General features: G+C 40.3%; 1 long non-coding RNA gene across 6 annotated transcripts in view; it reads right to left on the minus strand.

The window, feature by feature from the left end:
- Nucleotides 1–3,903: 3,903 nt before the first annotated feature.
- The window catches only part of LOC132392775 (uncharacterized), a 97,981-nt gene continuing 77,716 nt past the window's right edge, over nt 3,904–24,168 (minus strand). The window contains exons 3-7 of one of the 6 annotated variants that reach the window (XR_009511648.1): nt 19,071–19,211; nt 18,150–18,264; nt 9,584–12,358; nt 9,427–9,489; nt 3,904–9,210 (exon numbers count right to left, since the gene is read on the minus strand). This is a non-coding gene — a long non-coding RNA (uncharacterized LOC132392775). Of the gene's footprint in view, nt 12,359–16,771; nt 18,265–19,070; nt 19,212–24,168 lie in introns of all 6 variants that reach the window. The other 5 variants (XR_009511646.1, XR_009511644.1, XR_009511649.1 and 2 more) reach the window with 5 other exon arrangements.

The raw sequence follows: 24,168 nt of genomic DNA on the forward strand, positions 1-24,168 counted from the left end.
CCAGATGAGAGTTTGTGTTTAACCTTGCTGTATTTAAAGTTGCTATGAACTGTGGAGAGGTTGGGGTGAACAGAAAAGCAGACCATAGTGGTGTAAAAGTAATGAAGATAGTCCTGGCTCAAATAATCTAGTACTTCCAGCCCAGTCATGACACTGGCAGCACAAACACCCTTCTCCAACATTACAAACTCTGGAGTAGATCACTCACAGCAAGTTTATTGATCTTTGTGGATTTAAAAGAACTGAATCCAAGAAGGAAAGTGGAGTCAGTCTGCAATCTTCCAAATTAGTTTCAATATTCCAGAAGCAGGTATTCTAGAGTATGGCAGAATTCTCAACATTGCCAACAATGCCATCCCTAACCCTAGCCTCTTGTGAAGGATCAATCATTTGATTTTTTTCTTTTTAATTTCATGCTTGTAAGTGATCATTTCAGGTTAGTCTGAGATTCTAAATTCTTCCATTCTCCTATAGCTGAGTGTTTGGTGTTCTTATCACACTCTGCTTTATTCATTTCCAATTATAGTATCATAAATTTACCTCCAATTTCAGATTGGTTCCTCACAGATTCCTCAAGTATGCACGGAGAATAAATTGCACATAACGTAACAGGTACAGCATTTAATCAACACATGGTGATTTACACAGTTGCTCGTTCTTCTAGCTTTGTGAGGAGGGACTGAGATGCACTGATTGAAATGCAGATATCTATTTAAGATTAACTACATAAATTGAAAGAAAACTAAGGAGTGGCGGCAATGAAAAAGATTGCATGTACTTGATCTTCCAGAGATGGACATTTCAGTTTGAACAGCAGGTGAAGAACTATATGAATTGCCTTCTATACCTAGGTATTGAAATTTATATGGGTAAAGAACATTTAGAATAATTACAAGGAATGTACACCATGCTCATTATGCATTCTATCATATTCCTCTCCTCAGTAAATAGAAAGATTAGGTAGTTTGTGTCAGAAGTAAGCTCTTGGCACTTATCCATCTCTATAACTAGTATTGCAGTTGCATTTCAATCCTGAGATCTATTTACTGTCGTGGTAAAGTTGCCCAAGATGCTTAATAGCTTAAGTGGTGCCATTGTGGATTTCCAACCATGAACATTTCAGGAATAAATCATAAACTTGGCTAGAACTCAAACACACCAGCACTTAAGTACCCATTAGACAACTGATCATTGTTTCAGCTTTCCTACTCTTGCCAGCTCTGTATGCCTCCTGGCCACAACTGATAGCCCAATTTTTTATATGGTGTTGCCTGACCTATGATGCAGCATTGTTCTCTCTTCCTTTGCCTGTTCTCCTGCAAAGGTAAGAAGGGAAAATATGCTAGAGCGCCATTTCAGTAAAACAAGCAAATGAGTTCCACTATGGGTAAAACTTTAGAACTGCAAGTTAAGTCCCTTCATTTCTTTTCTCCTAGCTATTCCATGGAAAATTCCTTACTTGTCATCAGCAAAAATGAAATTATGGAATTTTATCAGTGGGTATTTCTTTGCCCAGAAGCAGTCCTAAGGGTGACTTCCAATCAGAAAATCTATTGGAATTCCTGAATGTGTCCTTTTCAAAAAGTTAAGTGGTTAGAACTCTGCTTGACAATAATATGGGTGAAAATCACATTTTCCTAGCATAAAATAGAAATGTGGTGTGTTGCATTGAGTGGTGGAGCTCATTACAGATGTATGAAAGATGAAACTGTACAAAGGAAAGAGGATGACAAAACTACTTACTTACTGCCCATTATGCCACTGGTGTTCATAGCAGCAGTGAAGGTCCTCCATCTCTGGTGATGTTTAGAGCTTCCTTCCCATACATTTTTACTACTGTTAGCCATGCAAGTTCTGGGTGGAGACTCAGGTATACCATTGCATTCAGATGTAGAAGGATTCTTCATTGCTGTTTCTGTAACAGTTTTGATTTACCAGTCAAGGTTGAGCTGAACCCCCAAACCTGAAGGACCAGTGGACCACTTTTAGTCTGGTCTCGACCCTTTGATTGTCTGGCATGGTTGAACCTACGAAGAGCCAAAGCATGAAGCCCTGACTCCAGACGGCATAGCTCTCTGGGTCATTGAAGCCCTCAAACCATGACAGGGCTGTGGTCCTCTTGGAGGAAGGCTAGTTCAAACATTGTAAAATTTCAAAGAATTAGATCATTATGAAATAAATGCAAAAGACAAAATTAATTTGAAATTAAACAAAATGCTTGTAAGTTATCATGGCCAATTTGGGAAATGAAACATGGTTGGATTATCAAGGCAGTGGGTAAGTTGGTAAGATATAACTGTACCAATTGTGGACAAATTATTATCGCTGGGTGCAAAAGGTCTTGGAGGTAACATCTACTTCTTTTGCTAGCACAAATATAATTCTAAAACCAGACACACCAAAAAAGAATTAATCTGTTGGAGGTGTTGAAGGTGTTGAAAAGCAATTGTTGTATGAATTTGGTGGGATGGATCTGACTTTGTAAAACATACATAAGTAAGTCAACACAATATTTTCAGGTCTTCCAGCAGGCTTATACTCATAATCAACCATGTTAAAGTCGCACTCAAAGTCAAGATTTTATACAATGAAAGTGGCATCAAGGGCTTTGTGAACCTAGCCAGTCAGTCAATCAGAGGATGCAGCCTCAGAACACAAGGATGTCACTTTAGAATAGAGGAGTAATTTCTTTAGCCAGAGAGTATTGAATCTACAGAATTCATTGTCAGAGTGGCTGTGGAGGCCAAGTTATTAAAAATGTTTAAAGATGAGGTTGTTAGGTTCTTGATTAGTAAGGGCATCAAAGGTTATGGGGAGAAGGCTGGACAATAGGGTTGAGAGAGAGAGATAATAAGTCAGCCATGATATAATGGCAGAACAGACTCAATGGGCCAAATGGCTTTTTCTGCTCCTATATCTGAAAGTTTTATGATTTCTGCTGATCTTAGACTGCATGACTTTCCAGTCTGTACTGAGTTGTACCAGACTATTCAATAAGATTTAGAAATATGGTAAATTCCATGATAAACAGACAAAAACTGCAAATTTTACTAAGTGGAATTGTAAATAAGCAGTTTTGCATGTACAGAAACTTTGTAAGTCTTACCCAATAGTTCAGCTGATTACTCCATTCTGTTTTAATCACTTTTGTTGAAGACTGAACTTTATCAATCATTCATATTTTCCTTGTGAATGTACTGGTGAGTTGGTTTTAAAAATCATACAGTTCTTGCTGTGCAAGTGCTCTCATATTCCTGTTGGGTAGGGACTTCCAGGCTTAAGACTAGCGATTATAAGCAACTAGACATATATTTCCAACTGAGGATAATGTGGTTATGAACAGAGACATTGGCATTCCATGAATCCACAGCCCACAGTTTCACAGTTTAAGTGGTAGAGGCTACAAATCTATGCCATGTCATTAAAAAATCCTTGTAGCGCCTATCTAGATGATACATGTAATAATCACTGTGTGCCCATTGTGCAGGGAGTGTATGTTCAAGGTATTGGATTACTGAGCAATGCAGATCATGAACTCTTGGGAGACATAAGAGATTGTAGATGCTGGAAGAACTCAGCAAGTCAAGCAGTGTCTGTGGGGAAAGGAATGTTTGTCACCCATGAACTTACAGGTTTGTTCTCCATTCTGTGCTGACTTGCCAATTTTGATGACTACAGCCGAGCAACTGAAAGTAGTGCATGTATAATATGAAGTAGCAGATTAATTGGGATTGTATTTTGCCTGTTGTAACCAAGCAGCCTGCCAATATGAATAAGTATGATGGTTGACCAATGGATAATATTCCAAAAAGAAACAAATCCACCAAAGAGTGGGAATGAAAAGAATTAGAGTGCTGAAAAATAAGGAAAAGCATAACCATTTTCAAAAAGTACTATAAACTTTTATTTTCTTGTGACTGATTTACCGTAATGATTATTTGGCTACAAAAATTACTCCACATAAAACAGAAAAACGTTAATCACAGCAGAGTGTAGCAATACCATTAGTTTATTGTCATGCAGCACTACGAAATTTATATTCTGTACATTTCAAATCCTAGAGGTTGCAAAGTAAAATGAGTGGGTGGGACACACAGCACATCTAATATCATTAAACATTAAGGTATAAATTTCTCCAAACATTTGCAATTTAGATTTAGTCCTGAATGATATTGCTGTCATGAAAAACAGATAATGTTTTATGAATGCAGTGTTTAAAAATATAAGGATGGGGAGCACTTACTGGCTCAATAATGCCCGAAGAAGGGTGATGAGACAAAATTTGAACTCCCCATTCTTGTGGTCACTGATCAAGATTACGTTGTTATATGGAAATAGCAACCGGAGGCTAAGTGCTTTTCCACAAGAAATATGGGATAGGTTTGGGGATGGTTCCCTGCTGCCCTGCCTTCTTCCCTACACAAGCTGAGCTTCTCATCTTGATGCCAAATGATGTGTGATAATTGGAACACACAGGAGTTTTCTGAGAAGAATAAATTCCCCTACAAAATAACATTTAATTACTAGAATTCAATACAGTTGTTTGATATATGGATGTGTGGCCAGCATGAGAGTAGATTAAAACTCCCAAAGGTGGGTAGATCTATGAGGGAGGGATGTTAAAATGTTACGAATATAAATCTTGTCTGCTAACATCCTCCAGCCCATCCACTTCCTAAAGAGTCAGAACATCCAGGACAATGTTCAACTAGCAACTCGAACCTGATCTCTCTTTCACACTTCAAATCACCCTTCCTTCCCGTTAATTCTTCCTGTCTCCCTTCCCAGCTCTTACAGCCTTCTGCTGAAGGGCCCAATCATTCTCATCTCTGGCCTGAAACCAGCCTAGCAGCTAACTCATAGCTTGGAAGTAGAGTGAAAAGATGTTAATCAGGTCCAACCACTGAATTTGGTAGGGTCTGAGAAAAATTGTTTTTTCTTTGTTTCTCACTATCAGAGCTGTCTCATTAATTCCACTCACAGGATTCCAACTCCATATCTGCAACTCTCTGTACATCACCAAATTAATTTCCGATCCACAATATTATAGCAATGAGACGATTCCGTTTAAGGTACTCATCAAAGATATCTTCGCAGTCAAATCCTACATACTTCATTTTCCTTTGTTACCGGGTGAAAAATTTGCTTTGAATTAATGAATGCAATCACAGTCAAATAATAACTAAGTACTGAGTAGGTGCCACACTGTCATAGGTAGGAGACGTCAAACCAAAACCCTCTCCGCCCTCCCAGTGAGGTATAAAGGATTCCAAACCATTACTCTTGTCCCTCATTCAACATCATAAAAATTAGTTATATGCTCATTATCACACTGCTGACTGCGACATTTACTGTGAACAAACTGGCTACAATTTTTCCTACAGTATATTACAACAATGACTCATTTACAAAGGCTCTCCATTGGCTGACAAGCATTTTGAGATGCTCTGAAAGAAATACGTGAAGAGAGATGTATTTGTTGGTATGCAGTCTCTTTGCGCCCTACCATCAGGTAGGAGGTATCATAGCATTTGGACAAGACTGTTAGGATATGAAACAGCTTCTTCCCCCAGACTGCAAAATTACTGAACTCCCTGCCACCACCGAGGTCTCATCAGATATGAAGCACCAGTAGTGTTATATTGTTTACATTTTAACTAGTGTTGTAGATGCACATTATTTGTTAACTTATTTGCATTAATATTACTTCATGCGTCATGTGGTGCACTTTGGTCTGGAGGAACGTTGTTCTGTTTGGTGATATATACGTGAATGGTTGAATGACAATAAACTTGAACTTGAGCTTGAAAATCAACCTTCTTTTGTTTTTTCTAGGTGCTCTAAGTGTCTTTGCTGAGTTATTTCTTGAGGCACCTGCAACCACTGAATTTACAGGAGGTTAACTATATGAAAATGAATGAATTGTTGCAGTCAAAGCAGAAGTTACCAAACTAATGCAGGATCTTCTCCTGTCTCTGTTACTTCATCATTAGTGAGTAGCTTCAATAACCTATATCAACTGATCATCTTTCTGCTGCTCCAAGATCAATTATTCCCATAACAGTAATTGGCACTTGAAGGATATTCTCCTTCATAAATGATCAACCTGAAATGTTGATTCTGTTTTTTTAAATTTATTCATTATCCATGATCAGGTATTGCTATGAGCTATTCTTCATTCCTTTGAGAAGATGGTGGTCAGCATCGGGCCGGAAGTCCCTGCAAAGGATTGTGAGAAAAGCTGAGAGGATCATAGGGGTCTCCCCATCGTCCATCGGGAATATTTATCAGGAGTGCTGTGTACGTAGGGTCCTTAGTATTTTTAAGGACCCCACCCATCCATCCAGCATCCTTTTTGACTTTCTACCATCAGACTGGAGAGTTTGATGCATAAAAATGACAATGGTCAGGATTAGAAACACTTTCTTCTCTGAGGCTGTTAGGCTTACGAACTCCCTGCTGCATTGCTTTTCAAGAATCATTGGTTAATCTGTTCCGTACCTTACAATATTTAAGCTATACGCTTTAGTTTGCTATTTATTGGTGATTCATCTGTGGACATCAGATGCACAGCAACTCTGGCAGAGTTTGTAAGACATTACTTCCTACAAAGCGAAACCCAATAGCATGAATGGCAGCGATGCTTCTGTACCAGATGAACTCAATGCCTTCTATGCATGCTTTGAAAGGGAGAACACAACTACAGCTGTTGAGATCCCTGCTGCATCTAATGACCCTGTGATCTCCGTCTCAGAGGCCGATGTTAGGCTGTCTTTAAAGAGAGTGAACCCTTGCAAGGTCCCAATGGAGTACTTGGTAAGGCTCTGAAAACCTGTGCCAACCAACTAGCAGGAGTATTCAAGGACATTTTCAACCTCTCACTGCCACAGGCAAAAGTTCCCACATGCTTCAAAAAGGCAACAATTATACCAATGCCTAAGAATAATGTGAGCTGCCTTAATGACTATCGCCCGGTAGCACTCTACAGTGCTACAGTGATGAAATGCTTTGAGAGGTTGGTCATGACTAGACTGAACTCCTGCCTCAGCAAGGACCTGGACCCATTGCAATTTGCCTATTGCCACAACAAATCAACAGCAGACACAATCTCAATGGCTTTCCATATGGCTCCACCTGGATAACACAAACTCCGATGTCAGGATGCTGTTCATTGACTATAGCTCAGCATTTAATACCATCATTCCCACTATCCTGATTGAGAAGTTACAGAACCTGGGCCTTTGTACCTCCCTCTGCAATTGGATCCTTGACTTCCTAAATGGAAATCCACAATCTGTGTGGATTGGTGATAACATATCCTCCTCGCTGACAATCAGCACTGGCGCATCTCAGGGGTGTGTGCTTAGCCTACAGCTCTACTCTCTATATACACATGACTGTGTGGTTATGCATAGCTCAAGTACCATCGATAAATTTGCTGATGATACAGCCATTGTTGGTAAAATCTCAGATGGTGTCGAGAGGCATACAGGAGTGAGATATGCCAACTAGTGGAGTGGTGCCACAGCAACAAACTGGCACTCATCGTCAGTAAGACGAAAGAGCTGATTGTGGACTTCAGGAAGGGTAAGATGAAGGAATACATTCCGATCCTCATAGAGGAATCAGAAATGGAGAGAGTGAGCAGTTTCAAGTTCCTGGGTGTCAAGATCTCTGAGGATCTAACCTGGTCCCAACATATCGATGTAGTTATAAAGAAGGCAAGACAGCGGCTCTACTTTATTAGCAGTTTGAAGAGATTTGGCATGTCAACAAATACGCACAAAATATCTATAGATTACAATGGTTTTTCCAAACTATATCTTGTTTAAATTTAGAAAAAATCAGAAGTGTCACTTTTGACCCTTCAGTTAAATTCGAAGAAACTTGGAGACCATTTATTCAACACTTTCATATGATGTAACTTGACCTTTTCAGAATCCTTTTTATCATCTTTAAATATTCGGATAGAGGAGTGGAGTCAACGACATTATTGATTGTATCCGATGTAACATAATAGCCCAGCTTTGTTTAGTTTAGTTTAGTTTAGTTTAATTTTTTTTTATTTCTGATCTGGGTTTTTTTTTATATGTATTTTTTCTATCATGCTTAGTTACATCAAGAGTTTGTGAGACTTAGTACATGTGTTATCTACAGCTTATACCCATATATACTGTTTACCAACAATGTATTCCCAATCTCTGTATTACTATTGTTATTATGCCTATGTTTTTGAAAATTAATAAAAAGATTTAAAAAGATTTAGAAAGTAAGAAAACTTCTATAGATGTACCATGGAGAGCATTCTGACAGGCTGCATCACTGTCTGGTACGGTGGGGGGGGGGGGGGGGGGGGAGGGTTATAGCACTGAACCAAAAGAAGCTGCAGAGGGTCGTAAATCTAGCCAGCTCCATCTTGGGTACTAGCTTGCAAAGTACCCAGGACATATTCAGGGAGCGGTGTCTCAGAAAGGCAGCCCTTTTCTCACTGTTATTATGAGGTAGGAGGTACAGAAGCCTGAAGGCACACACTCAGCGATTCAGGAACAGCTTCTTCCCCTCTGCCATCCGATTCCTAAATGGACATTGAACCCTTGGACATTACCTCACTTCTTTTAATATCTGTTTTTTTTGTAATATTTCTGTTTTTTGCATGTTTTTAAATCTATTCAATATACGTATACTGTAATTGATTTACGTATTTATTTTTTATTATTACTTTCAGTTTACTTTTTTCTCTTCTATATTATGTATCACATTGAACCGCTGCTGCTAAGTTAACAAATTTCACATCACATGCCAGTGACAATAAACCTGATTCTGATTTTACTTTATAAGTTACTGTGTGTTATGTGTACTACTGTGCTTTACACCCTGGTTAGGAGAAACATTGTCTTGTTTCTATATACATTATATGGTTATAAATGTTATATACATGTAGACACTATAGGTAAATGACAATAAACTTGACTTGACCTGACTTAGCTGCATTCTTGAACTGCTGCCCAGTTTTCTGGCGAAGATATTCCCACAGTGCTGCAGGGTGGGAGCTCCAAAATTTAGATGTAGAGATGACGGAGTATCAGCAATATATTTTTAGATCAGGTTGTTTGTGACTAAGAGGGCCTGCAGCTGATGGTATTCCAAAATTCCTGTTGATTTAGCTTTCTATGTGATGCAGGCGGCAAAAATGGGAGGCTTTGGAGATGCCTGGGAAAGTAATAGAATGCACTTTATAAATGGACAACAGTGAAAATATTGCAAACCAAGCAAGTTACTTGTTTTAGATGGTGCAGAGCTTATTTAGAGTTTTTGGAGCTGCACACATCAGCCAAGCACAGAGTATTCCATTGTACTCCTGACTTTTACTTTTCAGATGGCGTGTCAGGGGGTGGGTACCTCCCCCTGCCTCTCATCTGTTCTTACCTCCATAGTATTCAGAAGAGTATCTGGTCAGTGAGAATCCCATGACGTTGACACTGGGAAACTCTGCAATGGTAAAGCATTGAATGCTAAGGGTAAATAGTTAGATCCTTCTTATTGAAATGTTCATTGCATGACACATTCATTACATCAATGTTACCTGTCTTAATGTGGTCCAGGTCTTGCCTCATGCATCACAGATTGCTCGGTTGATTGAACTCCAATAACAGCAAACATTGTTGTTATTGTTATTGTTGCAACTCTGTGCAATGTATAACTTCAACCACTGGGCTGTTTTGCTTTTGATACCCATTGACATCAGTGTAACTGGGACGTATTGATGCCCATCACTTTCATCTTGCCTCTGGAATTCAGTTCCTTGATCTATGTTTAGACAAAGACTGGAAGGAAATTTGGAGCAGAGTAATAAGAATCTTAGTAAAACACAAACTGATGAGGAAGTGCCCCTTGGTAGTTTAGTTAATGATAGTTTCCATCACTTCGTTAATGATTACGAAAATGCTGACTGAGCAGCAATTAGCCAAATTGGATTTGAGCTGCTTTTTGTGAACAGGACACACTTGGCTAATTTTCCACATTGTCAGTTGTGTTGAAAAGACAAGATATTCCAATAACTGTGATGAAAAAAATCTGGCACATTGTCTGTGAGGTATGATTTTGTGAGTATGAATAGGTCACACTCTTTCTTGATTTGTCTGTGTGACTGATCTCCCAATTTACATTATAATTGCCAAATAAGGTGGATGTGTGATGACTTATCCCCCTTTCTGCTCTGCCTCCACATTTAAATCGTTCCATGGTGGCCATTGGAGGATGGATGTTACCATAGTTCTGCGATTTATGGATTGGACTGAACTCTTTTTGGTTTTATGTCTATTATATTCTGAGTTTTCACCAGTTCTTTCTGAGTGATTTAATTTGGCTTGATCTGCAAGTTTATTTGTGCGGGGGGGGGGGGGGGGGTGATATTTTTCTTTGAACTTCCATGGTTTTGTTTTGTGGTTATCTGGACAAGATGAATCTCAGAGATGCATACTGCATACATTCGTTGATAATAAATGGACTTTTGAGCCTTTATTTTCATATGTCTGTGAGAAGGAGTTAACAAGGTTGACTGGATTGCAAGCAAGTTGCTGTGACTGAATTTGGTGATTCATCTGGATTTTATTTTCCAGGTCTGATCATAGCAGTAACAAGTGACTTGTTAGACCATTTCAGAGAGCATTTAAGAATCGGCCACATGGGTGAATCTGGAGTCACAAGTAGGCCAGAACAGGTAAGGAAGGCAGATTTGTTCATCTGGAGGGTCATCAGTTAATGAGATGGGTTTCTATCTGGTAGGTTTTGTAGTCATGATTACTAAGACCAGCTGTTGTGCTTCCAATTTCTCTCTTCACACATGCTGCCTGATCAGCTGAGTATTTCCAGTATTTTCTATTTTCATTTGACCCTTAGTCTGTGAGTTCATGCACACTAGAAATTAAGGGAAAATGTCCTAGATAATTATACTTAACTGCTTATGATAAGCATTGCACTCTAGGTTATATTTAGATCCTTATCACAGAATTCAAAAGGGTAGTGTGATAACTCTTGGCAAAATCATCTGATCCAACTGTCACCTGGCAATATTTATACAATGCATTACCTGGATGTCTTGACCATATTTCTGCAAGTTTCTCTGAAGTTTCCAAAATATCTTAGCTAGGGAATCTAAAGACATGAATATGTTGGATACCCACCCAGAAACATTCGGAGTATTCATGATGACAAAAACCATCAGATAAAAACCCACCTAGTTAACTGATGACCTTCAGATGAGCAAACCTGCTTCCCTTACCTTGTCTAACCTACTTGTGACTCCAGATACGTCAGTGTGGTTGATTCTTAAATGCTGTCTGAAATGACTGAACAAGTCACTGAGCTGTATTTTTGTAACCTGGTGGAGAGAGGGATCTACACTAATTGAAGCAATCCATGAACCTATTCCAATCCACTTCTCCTGGCCTAACGCTTTTAGATTGAGAAAGATGTAATGTTTGCTTTGCTTATCCAAGTTGGACTCCAAGGTGTTCAGTTCTCATCAGTGGTGCACAGTTTCTGGTTGCTGCAACTCTGTTTCAGATCCAAAATACGTCCTGGTTAACACTGTTTTGTGGACCCAGTTGCACGGCAAGAGATATGAGAAAGAATATACACATGCATGCCACTGTAAATGTGCAGACAGGCAGATCATTTGTTACTCCGTGTGCAATATTGATTTGATGCCGGCTTGGCCACTTTCAGACAATGTTCAAGCTTATATCCTAAATAAATCATAATGGAATATATGATCCTCTCACTCTACCACCACCCCATGACCTCAGGTCTGGCAATTGCTCAGCAGTACTATGTAAAAGCTCAGTTAAAGGTTAAGTTTACAATTATCAAGTTTTCAATGTTGTTGCTGCAATTTCTACAATGTTTGATGTTTTTAAAAGATTATTCAGAGTTACTGAAGCAAGAGCTATGAAGGACTGAAAGGTTCTCTCCTACTCCAAACCTCCTCCACAATAAAAAAAACACAAGAGATTCTGCAGATGTTAGAAATCTAGAGTAACACACATAATGCTGCAGGAACTCAGCAAATCAGGCTGACTCTGATGAAGGGTCTTGGCTCAAAACGTTGGCTGTTTATTCCTCTCCATGGCACTTTGTATGCGGTACTCAACAATACAATTTTCCCAAGGTATGGAAAGTAGTGTAGCTGGAAGAATGCACAGACAATCACAGAGAATGATCACCTTCCAGAAAAGGAGTCTGACTTGACTGTCCTGGATACCGAGGGAGCAGTTCTCCATTCTAATCCCCAAGAGTTAGTGAGACGCCAGCGTACAGTGAGGGCATCCGTGTTGAAATTTTTCCTTGAAGACCTTTCCTTAAAGAAAGAAAGCACCTTCCTTAAATAGTGTTAAGCAGTGTTAGCCTGCCATAAACTTGGGCCTCTCTGCTGAGGCGTATAGACATTCAAAAACACAGCTCATGCTAGTTATATGCAGCAATCCTGTTCAGGGGAAATTTGGCAGGAGAAATTGGTGCAGAATAATCCCATATAATGACCTTTGTGCCTGTTCATGGGCTCTATCAAATTGAGACCCAGCCCAATCCCCACAGTATCTACAGGTAACTGGTGCTGTCATTATAATTGTTCAGTGTAGCATCAGTGACAGACCATCAGTTCAGACCTCATATAGACAGTCTCATCACTCATCACATCGGAGGCAATGAGGTGTTGGTATAAACTACAGTGAGCTAATATTGTGGGAATTCCAATATCCAGGGAGAATTCTCACTGAACTGTGCATGGGGACCTTTGGCCTTCGTGCGTGATCGTGTTGGAACTCATTTCCTTTATTTTGCTGTTTATAATTAAGAGAAAGACTACATGCAGCTTCAAATTATCGTGAGAAGATTTCAGTTTAATAAAATACAGCATGTGGCTTTGTAGAAGACAAACTACCCTTTGTTGACAAAATAGTTTAATTCTCAGAAGGCACATATGTGAATATGCTTCCAACAAAAAAAAAATAGCCTTTAAAGCTTATATAAAGCAGTAGGTCTTTTCAAGCGCTCTTTTTCATATCTAGGCCATCAACTGAAACAGGAGGTGTCTAACGTTTATTAAATTATACAACTTTTTAATATCCATTTAATTGCTCTGCTTAAACTGTCTTCTTGCAAGCACCATTGTTCAATACATCTAAGAATATCTGTGTGATGCACAGCAGATTATGTTTCAAAACTGGGGCAAAACATTACCTTAACTTGATGCAGTAGCTGAGGCAGTTCAGATGTTTGCTTCTATTTTTATATTGGCATCAAATGTCATGGGAGACCCAGCAAGGATACTCCTGGCAATGGTATCCCAGCTATATCACTTTAGCCCATTTTACTAAAACCCAACAAATCTCTGATTACCAGGCATTTTTTTTCATACACAAAGAGCTAGATGCTCAGTATTTAATAATCCCTGTCTACTGTTACTTTCTTGGATGACTGAGGCACCCAATGATTCAATTAGATGCTATAAATAAAATCAAAATAGGGTCCTCAATGCTTTCTAACTGATAGGAGTATCTATTATTAATGAATATGATATAGTTGGGATCACAGAGACATGGCTCTGACGTGACCAAGGATGGCAGCTCAACATCCAAGGATATTCAATATTCAGGAGGGATGGACAGGAAAGAAAAGGAGGTGGGGTAGCATTGCTGGTTAGAGAGGAGATTAACGCAATAGAAAGGAAGGACATTAGCCTGGAGGATGTGGAATCGATATGGGTAGAACTGCATAACACTAAGGGGCAGAAAATGCTGGTGGGAGTTGTGTACAGGCCACCTAACAGTAGTAGTGAGGTTGGGGATGGCATTAAACAGGAAATTAGAAATGCGTGAAAAAAAGTAACAGTAGTTATAATGGGTGACTTCAATCTACATATAGATTGAGTGAACCAAATTGAGAGCAGGCCATTCTAGATTGGGTATTGAGCAATGAGGAAGGGTTAGTTAGTAACCTTGGCGTGCGAGGCCCCTTGGGTAAGAGTGACCATAATATGGTGGAATTCTTCATTAAGATGGAGAGTGACATAGTTAATTCAGAAACAAAGGTTCTGAACTTAAAGAAGGGTAACTTTGAAGGTATGAGACGTGAATTAGCTAAGATAGACTGGCAAATGATACTTAAAGGGTTGACAGTGAATATGCAATGGCAAGCATTTAAAGATCGCATGGATGAACTACAACAATTGTTCATCCCAGTTTGGTAAAAGAATAAACCAGGGAAGGTAGTGCACCCGTGGCTGACAAGGGAAATTAGGGATAGTATCCAAAGAAGAAACATATAAATTAGCAAAAAAAAGCGGCACATCTGAGGACTGGGAGAAATTCAGAGAGCAGCAGAGGAAGGCAAAGGGCTTAATTAGGAAAGGGAAAAAAGATTATGAGAGAAAGCTGGCAGGGAACATAAAAACTGACTGTAAAAACTTTTATAGATACGTGAAAAGAAAAAGATCGGTCAAGACAAATGTAGGTCCTTTATAGTCAGAAACAGGTGAATTGATCATAGGGAACAAAGACATGGCAGACCAATTGAATAATTACTTTGGTTCTGTCTTCACTAAGGAGGACATAATAATCTTTTGGAAATAGTAAGGGACCAAGGGTCTAGTGAGATGGAGGAACTGAGGGAAATACATGTTAGTAGGGAAGTGGTGTTAGGTAAATTGAAGGGACTAAAGGCAGATAAATCCCCAGGGCCAGATGGTCTACATCCCAGAGTGTTTAAGGAAGTAGCCCAAGAAATAGTGGATGCATTAGTGATAATTTTTCAAAACTCCTTAGATTCTGGATTAGTTCCTGAGGATTGGAGGGTGGCTAGTGTAACCCCACTTTTTAAAAAAGGAGGGAGAGAGAAACCGGGGAATTATAGACCGGTTAGTCTGATATTGGTGGTGGGGAAAATGCTAGAGTCGGTTATCAAAGATGTGATAACAGCACATTTGGAAAGAGGTGAAATCATCGGACAAAGTCAGCATGGATTTGTGAAAGGAAAATCATGTCTGACAAATCTTATAGAATTTTTTGAAGATGTAACTGGTAGAGTGGATAGGGGAGAGCCAGTGGATGTAGTATATTTAGATTTTCAAAAGGCTTTTGACAAGGTCCCACACAGGAAATTAGTGTGCAAACTTAAAGCACACGGTATTGGGGGTATGGTATTGATGTGGATAGAGAATTGGTTGGCAGACAGGAAGCAAAGAGTGGGAGTAAACGGGACCTTTTCAGAATGGCAGGCAGTAACTAGTGGGGTACCACAAGGCTCCGTGCTGGGACCCCAATTGTTTACAATATATATTAATGATTTAGACGAGGGAATACAATGCAGCATCTCCAAGTTTGCAGATGATACGAAGTTGGGCGGCGGTGTTAGCTGTGAGGAGGATGCTAAGAGGATGCAGGGTGACTTGGATAGGTTAGGTGAGTGGGCAAATTCATGGCAGATGCAATTTAATGTGGATAATTGTGAGGTTATCTACTTTGGTTGCAAGAACAGGAAAACAGATTATTATCTGAATGGTGGCCGATTAGGAAAAGGGGAGGTGCAACGAGACCTGGGTGTCATTGTACACCAGTCATTGAAGGTGGGCATGCAGGTACAGCAGGCGGTGAAAAAGGCAAATGGTATGTTGGCATTCATAGCAAAATGATTTGAGTACAGGAGCAGGGAGGTTCTACTGCAGTTGTACAAGGCCTTGGTGAGACCGCACCTAGAGTATTGTGTGCAGTTTTGGTCCCCTAATCTGAGGAAAAACATTCTTGCCATAGAGAGAGTACAGAGAAGGTTCACCAGATTGATTCCTGGGATGGCAGGACTTTCATATGAAGAAAGACTGGATCGACTAGGCTTATACTCACTGGAATTTAGAAGATTGAGGGGGGATCTTATTGAAATGTATAAAATTCTAAAGGGATTAGACAGGCTAGATGCAGGAAGATTGTTTCCGATGTTGGGGAAGTCCAAAACGAGGGGTCACAGTTTAAGGATAAAGGGGAAGCCTTTTAGGGCCGAGATGAGGAAAAACTTCTTTACACAGAGAGTGGTGAATCTGTGGAATTCTCTGCCACAGGAAACAGTTGAGGCCGGTTCATTGGCTATATTTAAGAGGAAGTTAGATATGGCCCTTGTGGCTAAAGGGATCGGGGGTATGGAGAGAAAGCAGGTACAGGGTTTTGAGTTGGATGATCAGCCATGATTATACTGAATGGTGGTGCAGGCTCGAAGGGCAGAAAGGCCTACCCCTGCACCTATTTTCTATGTTTCTACCACTGAAACTCCAGTTATTAAACCTGGTAAATAATCCCTACAATCCAAACTGGGTGTAGACTTTTAGAAGTTATGTTATCGGGTGTCATTTACCAAAAGTTCCCACTGTTGCTATTCCTCTCCCGTTATAGGCACCATTGTAGTAAACACAAGAGATTCTGCAGATGCTGGAAATCTAGAGTGAAATGCAAAATATGCAGGAGGATTTCAGCAGGTCAGGCAGGCTCTGTGGAGAGGAATAAGCAGGACACGTTTCAGGTCACTGCCCTTCATCATAGTAGGGTATTGCATCAGGATGCGGTATTCTAGACGTCTTCGAAAATTAACAAGGCTTTACTGAGAGGAAAAGAAAGGTTTTGAACAGTTGTTTTGGTCACCAAAGATTTGTATATTTTGATGGGAAATGGTACAACAAAGCACATTAAACAAAACTAGATGTTTTTGATTTTAAAAAACAGGAAATTACCTCTATTGTTATGGAGTTATAGAAGTTATAGTCATGCCAGACCATCAACCTAGTCCAACCTAGTCTAATCTGCCTCATCCCGTCCACCTGCACCCAGACCTTAGCCCTCCATACTCCTCCCATCCATGTACCTATCCAGATTTCTCTTAAATTTTCAAACTGAACTCACATCCACCATTTCCTCTGGCAGTCATTCCACACTTTCATTACCATCTGATTAAAGAAGATCCCCCTTATGTTCTGCTTAAACATTTCACCTTTCATCCTTAACCCAAGACTTCTAGCTCTAGCCTCACCCAACCTCAGTGGAAAAAAAGCCTGCTTACGTTTACTCTATCCATACAATTTAATATACCTCTATCAAACCTCTCCTCATTCTCCTATGCTCTAGGAAATAAAGTACTAATCTATTCAACCTTTTGCTGTATCTCACATCCTCAAGACTTGGCAACACCCTTTTAAAGTTTCTCTTAAATGTTGAGGTTGAACCCACAACCACCTCTTCCACAGCCAGTACAATCCACACTCTTACTACTCCATGTGAAGAAGTACCCTTCTAAACTTTTCACCTTTCACAATTAAACTATGACTTCTAGTTCTAGTCTCACCCAACCTCAAGCAAAAAAGCCTACTTGCATTTAACCTATCTATACCCCCCATAATTTTATATACTATCAAATCTCCCTTCATTCTCCTATACTCAAGGGAATAAAGTCCTAACCTGTTCAATCTTTCCACATAACTCAAGTCCTGGCAACATGCCTGTATATTTTCCTGCACTCTTTTAATCTTATTGCCATCTTTCCTATATGTAGATGACTAGAACTAAACTGAATACCCCCATTTAAGTATCCCAATGTGTTATACATCTTCAATATAACATCCTAACTCCTGTATTCAATACTTCGATTTATGAGAGCCAATGTGCCAAAGGCTCTCTTTACAACCAAATCTACCTGTGATGCTACTTTCAAGGAATTCCCAGATCCCTCTGTTCTACCACACTTCTCAGTGACATACTGCTCAACGTGTCCTACCCTGGTATGTTCTCCCAAAGTGCAAGACCTCAAACTTATCTGCATTAAACTCTATTTGCCCTTTTTCAGCTCATTTTTCCAGCTGGTCCAGTTCCCTCTGCAAGCTTTGATAGCCTTCCTCGCTGTCCACTATGCTTCCAAACTTGGTATCATCTGCAAACTTGCTGATCCAGTTTAAAATATTCTTATTAAGATTATTAGTATAGTTGACAAAACAACAATGGACCCAGCTCATATCTTTGTGGCACACCACTAATCACAGGCCTCCAGTCAGAAAAACAATAATCTAATACCACTCTTTGGCTTCCCCTGCAAAACCAATGTTTAATCCAATTTACTACCTCATCCTGAATGTTCTTGACTAGCCTCCTATATAGGACCTTGTCAAAGACCTTGCTAAAGTCCATGTAGACAACATCCACCGCCTTGTTTTCATCAACTTTCCAGGTAACTTCTCTGAAAAACAACATAAGATTGGTTAGACACAACTTATCTCACACAGAGCCATGTTGACTGTCCCTAATCAGTTTCTGTCTATCCAAATACTTAGATATTTTGTCCTATAGAATACCTTCCAATAACTTACCCACTAACTTTTGAATCTGAAGGGGTTTTTAATGCTGCATCCATCATTAAGGGCCCCCATCACCCAGGACATGCCCTCTTCTCATTTCTACCATCAAGGAAGAGGTACAAAAGCCTTCAAACACACATTTAATGTTGTGCCCTCTGCTATCAGATTTCTGAATGAACAATGAACCCATGAACACTATCCCACTATACTTTTTCTATCATTTTTTCTATTCTGAAGAACAGAGGCCTTCCTTCTTTGGGGTGAGTATTGAAATACAGGTAAGATCTATAAAATAACAGCTTACTTTGTTTGCTGGTGCTGGTATAGAACATTGTTCCCAGTTTCAACAGGGATGGAATTTAAAATATAAAAATACTATTATTCTCAATTTAGATGTGTAATATGGTTCTTGTCCTTGCTGTATGCCCACATCAATATGCATCATAATTTATGTTCAAAAACAGATCCACATCTGACTTAGCACTAGTTACTTAATTTAATTTATATATTTCTTATTGTAATTTATAGTTTTTTTATTATTAAGTATTGCAATGTACTGCTGCCACAAAGCAACATTTGCCAGTGATATTAAAACTGAGTCAGATTCTGAACAGAAAAACTCAAGCAGAAACTGATGAGGCCTCTTCTGTCTAACACCCTCTAGTATCAAAAACCCCTCCATGCTTACCTGCATCTCTGTCACACCTGTAGCATCTGTATCATGGAATATTCAGTTGCCAGTTCTGCACTTCTCTCAGCCATATTTCAGTTATGGGTATAACATTCCAGTCTTCAGAATCAATCCACACTTAGTGTTTGTCCATCTGACCTGTTAAGCATTATGCATTTAAGGAAATGCATTTTAACAGAATAGTTCTTTTCCTACCTTTACTGTATCCCTGGCTATCCTGATTACTAAACTTGCTCTGACTAGCTACTGCTTTATCCCATGATTTGCTCCTGCTCAGAGTCCTATCACCCTGCCAATCTAATTTAAACCTTCACATGGGGCATCAGCAAATTTCTCAGCAAAGATCTTGGTCCCTTTGTCGTTCAAGTGCACCTCATCACTCATGCACAGGTTGCCTCTACCCCAGAAGAGATCCCAATGACAGAAGAACCTGAATCCCCAGCTCCTGAACCAGCTCTTTATCCTCATATTCATCTGACTTACCTTTCTGTTTCTGGACTCATTATCGTGTGGCACTGGGAGTATTCAGATCACTGCCCTCGCGGTCCTGCTCTTTAATTTCTTATCTAACACCCTATATTCATTCTGCAGGATCTTTTCCTTGTCTTACATATATCATTCGTACTAACGTGTACATTACTGACGATCTCATCTCAGCACCTCCACTTCCTGAGGAGACTAAGCCAAGCAAAGCTCTGCACCCCCAACCGATTCTCACCACATTCTACCAGATAACCATTGAGAGTGTTCTGACCAGCTGAGTCACCGTCTGGTATGGGAATTGCAATGCATCAGATTGCAAGACCCTGCAACAGATAGCAAGGACTGCTCAAGTTCAAAGTTCAAAGTAAATTTAATATCAATGTAAGTATATGTCACTATGTACAATCCTGAGGTTCGTTTTCTAGCTGACATGGTCAATAAATCCAATAACCATAATGGAATCACTGAAAGACTGCACCAACTAGACGGACAACCAGTGCACAAAAGAAATCAAACTATGCAAATACCAAAAGAAACCCAAAAAAATCAGAATAATAATAATAATAGTAATAAATAAACAAACAACGAATATCAAGATCATGAGATGAAGAGTCCTTAATTGTGAGTCCATAGGTTGTGGGAACAGTTCAGTGTTGGGGCAAGTGAAGTTGAATGAAATTATCCCCACTGATGGTTGAGGGAGTAATAACTGATCCTGAACCTGGTGGTGTGGGTCCTGAGGTTCCTGTACCTTCTTCCTGATGGAAGCAATGAGAAGAGAGTATGACCTGTGTGGTGGGGATCTCTGATGATGGATGCTGCTTTCCTGTGACAATACTCCATGTGGATGTGCTCAGTGGTGGGGAGGGCTTTACCTGTGATGAACTGGGCCAGTTTTTTGTCGGATTTCTTTTTTTTAAATTAGTTTTTTTATACATTTTCTACATAACTACAAATTAAAAAACCCCAGATCAAAATGAAGAACATTAATACAGTGCAAAATTAAGCATACAATGACAATATGATACAAAGAAAGAGAATTAGAAAAAAGCACCCAAATTGAAATCAAGTAAACTTAGTATCCTCCCCAAGCCCCACAACACAAAAAAAAACTCCAGACCAACCACAACACAATATAGAGAATATAAATCAGGACAATCAAACTTCCAGACTGTGAATACACTCAGCAACAGAGGATATTAATGCCTACTACCAGAAAAAAAGGGAGCTGAAAGCAAGGGACTGAAAAAAAAACCCTAGTCAAGAGGAAGGTTACAAAAGTACTCGATGAAAGGTCCCCAGACCTTATGGAACTTTAAATCCGAATTAAGAACTGAATAATGAATTTTTTCGAGGTCCAAGCAGGCCATAATGTCGTTAAGCCGTTGAGCATGAGTGGGCGGGGTTTTGTCGGATTTCTGTTCAAAGGCATTAGTGTTTCCATACCAGCCTGTGATGCAGCTAGTCTATATACTTCCCACCAAACATCTATAGACATTTGTCAAAGCTTTAGATGTCATGCCATCATATCTTTGCAAATTTCTAAGGAAGCAGAAGCATTGCTGTGCTTTCTTCATAATTGCACTTACATTGTTTGGCCCAGGATATGTCCTCTTTACCAGCTGGGTAAACTCCAACCTGATGGCATGAACATTGACTTCTCTAACTTCTGTTAATGCCCCTCCTCCCCTTCTTACCCCATCCCTGACGTATTTGGTTGTTTGTTTTTTTTTCTCTCTCTCTGCCCATCACACTGCCTATTCTCCATCTCCCTCTGGTGCATCCTCCCCTCCCCCTTTCTTTCTCCCAAGGCCTCCTGTCCCATGGTCCTTTCTCTTCTCCAGTTCTGTATCACTTTCCCCAATCAGCTTTCCAGCTCTCAGCTTCACCCCACCCCCTCCAGTCTTCTCATATCATTTTGCATTTCCCCCTCCGCCCACTACTTTCAAATCTCTTACTATCTTTCTGATGCACCATCAATAACTCACTCTGAGACGTAAAGGCGAGATAACGGCTTTTATTGACTGGAAGAAGGAACAAGCAGTGAGTGACCACCATACTACATCCCGGAGACTGAGAGGCCGGGCTCAGGCCTTGATCGCCTTTATACCGGGGTCTGTGGGAGGAGCCACAGGAGCAGTCAGCAGGGGGCATGTCCAGACAGGTATATGTAGTTCACCACACTTTCCTTTCAGTTAGTCCTGACGAAGGGTCTCGGCCCGAAATGTCGACAGTGCTTCTCCTTATAGATGCTGCTGGCCTGCTGTATTCCACCAGCACTTTGTGTGTGTTGTTTGAATTTCCAGCATCTGCAAATTTCCTTGTGTTTGTCCTCTTTAATAATAATGTTTCAAGAATTTAAAGTTGCTGACCCTCTCCACCTCCGATCCCCAGTGAGGACTGGCTCATGGACCCCCTAGTTTCCTCCTGGATTCAATATTCAGCTCCTTGGTCCTGTTGACATTGAGTGCGAGGTTGTTGTTTTTCAATCTCCCTTCTATGTGCTGATCACCTTTAATTTGGCCATTGAGAGTGGTGTTGTTAGCAAACTTAAATATGGCATTGGAGTTGTGCTTAACCGCAAGTGTAAAGCTAGTAGAGCAGGAGGTGAAACACACACCCTTGTGGTGCACCTGTGATGATGGAGTTCATGGAGATGCTATTGCCAATCCAAACTGACTGGGATCAACAAGTGAGGAAATTGAAAATCCAATAGCATAAGGAGCTATTGAGGCTGAAGTCTTCAAGTTTATTTACTAGCTCTAGGGAATGGTAGCATTGAATGCTGAGCTGTAGTCAATAAAGAGCATCCTGATAAATGCATCTTTGCTGTCCAAATGTTCCAGGGTTGAGTGAAGAGCCAATTAAGAGTCAATGGTATCTACTGTGGGCCTGGTGATTCAGTCAGCAAACTGGAGCAGATCCAAGTCACTCCTCAGGCAGGAGCTGATATTTCATCACCAACCTCTCAAAACAGTTCATCACTGTGGATGTTAGTGCTAGTGGACAACAGTCATTGAGGCAGGTTACCATGTTCTTCTTCGGCACCAATATAACTGAAGCCTGCTTGAAGCAGGGGGTACCTCTGACTGGCAAAGCAACAGGTTAAAGATTTCAATGAACACTGCAGCCAGCTGATCAGCATAGGTCCTTAGTATTCTGACAGGTAACCCACCTGGGCTGAATGTTCACCCCAGATGTTTTTAATTCAGGGTCAGGGAGAGAAACCCTAGATGGAAACATCATAGGGTCTCTCTCCCCCTGCCTCCATTCAGGATGCGTATCAAAAGTCTGCATATGCAGCACCTCCAGCATTGTCAAAAAAACTCCCATCCTTCCCACAACTATCTGACCTACTGCCTGATGGCAGGAGATACTATAGCATTAGAACCAGAACTGTCAGGCTGGGTAAAAGCTTCTTCCCCCAGCCTGTTAGACTTCTTAATATCTTGCTGCCACCTAGCACAAATGTACATTCGGACCTGGTCATTAATCAACTGGTCACTGCTTCATCTTTTATTGCTGCTGCTTCACATATTTATACAAACTTCTGCTTGTTTTACTGTAAATAGTGCCAGTAATGTTATACTGTCTTACATAAACGGGCTGCTTTCACTTTATGTCACCCTGTCAGTCTTCAGGCCATGCCACACAGGAACTTGTGCCAATATTATTTAGTGGCTGGATGTGCTAGATTGTCACTGTACATGCTGTGTGTGACTATACGTAATGTGTTTGCACCTTGGCTCCAGAGGAGTAATGTTTCATTTGGTTGTATACATGTGTATGCTTGAATGATAATAAATTTGAACTTGAATGACCTCTGGCTGTTTGTTTGTTCATTTATTTATTTATTTTTATTTCTTGCATCCAAGGGAGTAAAAAACTCCCTGTGTTGCTTCTCTGTCACAATAGCAATAAAGAGGGGAAATGTGGGAGGATATTGCCCAAACACTAAAATTGTATACATAACTGTTTTGTATGCATATATGTACAGTCAGATATACAATCAGATCAATGTACAATCCAATATGCAATCAGATCAATGTGTATTGATAAATGTGGTAGCCTGGTGAAAGAAGCTGTCCTCGAGCCTGTTGGTCCTAGCCTTAAAGCTGTGATACCATTTTGCTGGATGGTAGCAGCTGAAATAGTTTGTGTTTGGGGTGGCTGGAGTCCCTGATGATCCTCCAGGCCCCTTTTATGCTCCTGCTGCTGTAAATGTCCTGAACAGTGGGAAGTTCACATCTACAGATGCGTTGGGCTGTCTGCACCACTCTCTGCAGTGCCCTGTGATTGAGGGAAGTACTGTTCCTGTACCAGGAAATGACACAGCCAGTCATGATACTCTCGATGGTGCCTCTATTGAAAGCCCTGAGGACCTGCGGATTCATGCTGAACTTCTTCAGCCATCTGAGATGAAAGAGGCACTGTTGCTTTTTCTCACCACACAGCCAGTGTGTACAGTCCAGGTGGATCCCCGGTGATGTGTATACTGAGGAGCTTGAAACTACTCACCCTCTCAGTCAATAGGGGCTAGCCTGTCTCCATTTGCTTCTGTAATCCACAATCAACTCTTTCATTTTTTGACATTGAGAGAGGGCTTGTTTTC

Source organism: Hypanus sabinus, chromosome 4, assembly GCF_030144855.1.
Source record: "Hypanus sabinus isolate sHypSab1 chromosome 4, sHypSab1.hap1, whole genome shotgun sequence".
NCBI classification, from domain to species: domain Eukaryota; kingdom Metazoa; phylum Chordata; class Chondrichthyes; order Myliobatiformes; family Dasyatidae; genus Hypanus; species Hypanus sabinus.